Genomic DNA, 4,442 nt, shown 5'->3' with positions numbered 1-4,442 from the left:
CATTAAAACTAATAAAATTTAATAATAATTAAAAAAAAGAAAGTGGCCTAGATGAAATTCCCTGTATAACCTAGGCAGTTTTCCCCAGCGGTCAGACAGCACACCCCGAGAGGGGAACAACTCACCCTGAGGGCCCAATGGCACACCCCAGGAGCCAAACGGCTCACCCCAGGGACTGAACAGCAGATCCCGAGGGCCTGGTGTACCCACTCCAGGGGCTGGGCAGCACAGCCCCCTACCAATGTACCCCCACCCCCGAGGTCTGAACCCTGTGCATCCCTGAAGATCATGGCCAGGGACAGTGCCCCCAGTTCTGGCACCACCAACCACCATTATCTCCCTCCCCTCCACCAAGTGCTCAGACTACAATTTGAAGTAGACACCACGGCCCTTCCCTTTATAAATGCAGAAGGGGATTTGAGAGTGGTGAACAGATCCTCCCTAGACATAAACAGTTTTTGGCAGCAGTAGTCAAGAGATCAAAAGATTTGGTATATTGAGGATATCTGCTGTCTGAATACGTTGCTCTTGTTAAGTGTCCTTGAGTTGTAGACAACTCATAGTGACCCTTATTAATCCATTGTGTTGACGATCTTCTTCTCTAGCCTGTCCAAGGAAATCTTCACTGACAATGAGATGCTTTCCCTTATCAAGACCTTCACCTCCATGGCACCACCGCTGCTGCCATTGCCACTGCCCCCAACTCCTACACTGGGGGCCTGTGGTTCACCGACTGCACAGGGGCTCTGCCACACCAGATGTGGAACCCAACACTCACTACCTGGTCTAGGCTAGGGGACCCACGGGCCCCTGTCATGGTGGCAGTTTGGGTTCACTGAGCACAGGCTTGGCAGCAGGCAGAGGGAGGAAGCAGGACCCACACATGTTCCCCTGAGAATCCTCATCCTCCTGATGCTGAGTTCCTGAGGAGGATCTGAAGAACTTGCAGCAGAAGGTCAAGGACTACAGCCTTCAATATGGATTGAAGCTCAATATCAAGAAAATAAAGATTCTCACCACTGGGCCAATTGACAGCATCAAGATTGATGGTGAAGAGATTAAGATTGTTAACAGCTGTAGTTTGCTTGGCTCCACAATCAACACTCTTGGCACCAGCATCCAGGAAATTGAAAAATAAATTGCATTGGGAAAGACTGCTGTTAGAGACCTCTCCAAAGTACTGAAGAGCAATGATATCACTCTGGAGACTAAGGTGCACCTGATACAGGCCATGGTCTTTGCAATCATTTGCTTTGCGTTAGAGAGCTGGACAATGTCTAGGCATTATAGGAGGAGAATTGATGCTTTTGAGATGTGGTGTTGGAGAAGAGTATTGAATATACCATAGACCACTAAGAGAAAGAACATGTTTGTCCTGTTGTTGTTATTAAGTGCTGTCGAGTCGTAGGCGACTCATAGTGACACTGTGAATGAAAATCCTCAACTTGTGTGGCTTTCATCCTTTCTCCAGGCTCATATAGGGTTTCCTGACACAAGCTATTACAGAAGTGGATGCCGCTCCTGCTTCCAAGCTTGTTTTCATTGGCGAGCTCCTCCAAGCACTGCTTACCGTGGGTAACCATTATTACACAGTGTCACAGTGTTCACCTTCATAGCAACCACAAGTTACCTCTATATGGCAAGTGGACACACCAGGGCTATACAACCTAGAAGAATGTTTGACCAAAAACAATTAAAAACAGGCCTGAGGGCCGCGGTTTAGAGTAACCCACCTTTGGCTTGGTAGCATCACAATACGTCCACTAGGCCAACTAGGTTCATCCTAGAGAGGGTTAAACCAGGCTTCCCCTTGGAAGCAAGGATTCTGAAACTTTGTCTGACATACGTAGGACATGGGCAAGCTCTGGTGGCCTACTGGCAAGAAGCTGTACTGCAATCCCAACTGAGTGTGGAAACTACAAAACAATAGCATTGATTTCACATGCAAGCAAGATTCTACGGAAGATTATCCAAAAACGACTGGAACAGTACATCAGCAGAGAACTGCCACAAGTCCAGGCTGGGTTTAGAAGGGGTCGTGGTACTAGGGATATTGTAGCTGATGTTAGATGGATCTTAGCTGAAAGCAGAGAATACCAGAAGAATGTCTATCTGTGTTTCATTGATTATGCAAAGGCATTTGACTGTGTGGATCATAACAAACTGTGGCTGACTCTGAGAAGAATGGGAATCCCAGAACATTTAATTGTGCTAATGCGAAACCTATACTTGTACCAAGAGGCAATCGTCAGAACAGAGCAGGGCAACACTGCATGGTTCAAAATTGGGAAGGGTGTGCGCCAGGGATGTGTCCTATCTCCATACCTTTTCAACCTGTATGCAGAGCAGATTATCCGAGAGGTGGGGCTCTATGAGGAGACGTGTGGCGTTAGGATTGGTGGAAGATCTATCAACAATCTGCGTTATGCAGATGACACAACCTTGCTTGCTGAAACTGAGGAGGACCTCATGCACTTACTGCAGAGGGTCAAGGACTGCAGCCTTCAGTATAGACTGAGGCTCAATGTCAAGAAGACAAAGATTCTCACCAATGGACAAATTGGTAGCATCAGGATGGATGGCGAAGAGATTGAGATTGTTCACAGTTTCAGTTTGCTCGGCTCCACAGTCAACACTCTTGGCACCAGCAGCCAGGAAATTAAAAAAACGTATTGCGATGGGAAAGTCTGCTGTTAATGACCTCTCTAAAGTACTCAAGAGCAACGGTGTCTCTCTGGAGACTAAGGTGCGCCTGATACAGGCCATGGTCTTTGCAATCACTTGTTATGCATCAGAGAGCTGGACAATGACTAGGGAGGACACAAGAAGAATTGATGCCTTTGAGCTGTGGTGCTGGAGAAGAGTATTGAATGTACAATGGACTGCCAAGAAAACAAACAGATTCATCCTAGAGAGGGTTAAACCAGGCTACTCCTTGGAGGCAATGATTCTGGGGTTTTTTCTGACATACTTTGGACATGTTGCAAGGAGAGACAGGTCTTTGGAGAGGGATATCATACTGGGTAGAGTAGAGGGACAGTGCAGGAGGAGAAGGCCCTCTGAGGTGGATTGATTCAGTGACTGGGATAATAGGGGTGGGAGTGTCAGAGACAGTGCAATTGGCACAGGATAGAGCAGGGTTTAGGGCTGATGTACATAGGGTCGCTATGAGTCGCAAACGACTTGACGGCACATAACAATAACAACAAGTTGGACATGTTGCAAGGAGGGACCAGTTCTTGGAGAGGGACGTCATGCTTGGGAGGGTAGAGAGACAGCACAGGAGAGGAAGACCCTCGATGAAATGGACTGATTCAGTGACTGGGGTGAGTGTTTCAGAAACAGTGAGATTGGCACAGGATAGAGCAGGGTTTAGGGCTGTTGTGCCTAGGGTCGCTTTGAGTCGCAGGCAACTCGATGGCACATAACGACAACATGCTCAAAATTTCCAAGTTGAAAAAAAAAAATTTCCAAGTTGAACAGAGGATCCTTCAGCAAAAGGGACATGCTTGCTTCCTTAGAGCACTGGTTTGATAGAGATGGGCAAATAAGCAATTAACTAAACAAAGGCTATTAGGGTGTGAGGCATGAAGTAGCTGGTGGTTGTTTGTGGGATGATTGTAAAGGGAGAAAAAAAAGTCACAATCTAAATATTCTTTTGATTTCCCTCACCTCCTCCCACCCATCAAATTGTACAACCCCATGATTAATCCCCCCTCTTTCTGCATATCCTCATGCCTCTGCTTCCAATCTCTCCCAACCCTCTTGGATCCTTATACTCATCCTACAATAATAGTTTTATACCATATTTATCCTTGTGGGACTGAGTTAGTTCACTCAGCATAATGCTCTCCAGTCCCTCCCGAGTTAGGTAATAATTTACAAAAGCATTGCTCCTGTGTGCTACATATATTCCATAGTATGAATGTACCATAATTTCTTAATCCATTCATTTGTGGTTGGACATTTGGGCTGTTTCCGTGTTCTTGCGATGGTGAATAATGCTGCTATGAACATTGGTGTACAAATCTTAGTTTGTGCCTCAGTTCTCATTTTCTCAGGGTATATTCCAAGTAGTGGAATAGCTGGGTCATATGGAATTTCTATGTTCAACTTTTTAAGGAAACATCAAACTGCCTTCCAGAATAGAATGGTTGTACCATTTTACAATCTGGCCAACAATGTATGTAGTTCCTGTCTCGCCACATCCTTGCCAACATTTATTACTTGCTTCCTATTAAACTTTTCCACCGTTACTGGGGTGAAATGGTACCTCACTGTGGGTTTGATTTGCATCTCTCTAATTGCCAGTGATTTGGAGCATTACTTCATGTGTCTGTTTGTCATTCAAATATCTTCCCCTGTGAAAATTTTTCCATGCCTTCATAAATAAGCAAAACACTTCTGAAAAACAAAAATTAAGTGGGAGGCACAGCTCTCCC

General features: G+C 45.6%; 1 pseudogene; it reads left to right on the top strand.

Moving 5' to 3' along the window:
* Positions 1-471, top strand: part of LOC102859757 — a 16,549-nt pseudogene extending 16,078 nt beyond the window's left edge.
* The last annotated feature ends 3,971 nt before the right edge of the window (positions 472-4,442 follow it).

The sequence above is a fragment of the Elephantulus edwardii genome, unplaced genomic scaffold (genome assembly GCF_000299155.1).
Source record: "Elephantulus edwardii isolate Elephantulus edwardi_28Jun2011 unplaced genomic scaffold, EleEdw1.0 scaffold00179, whole genome shotgun sequence".
NCBI classification, from domain to species: Eukaryota; Metazoa; Chordata; class Mammalia; order Macroscelidea; family Macroscelididae; genus Elephantulus; species Elephantulus edwardii.
This window is presented reverse-complemented; position numbering and strand designations above follow the sequence as displayed.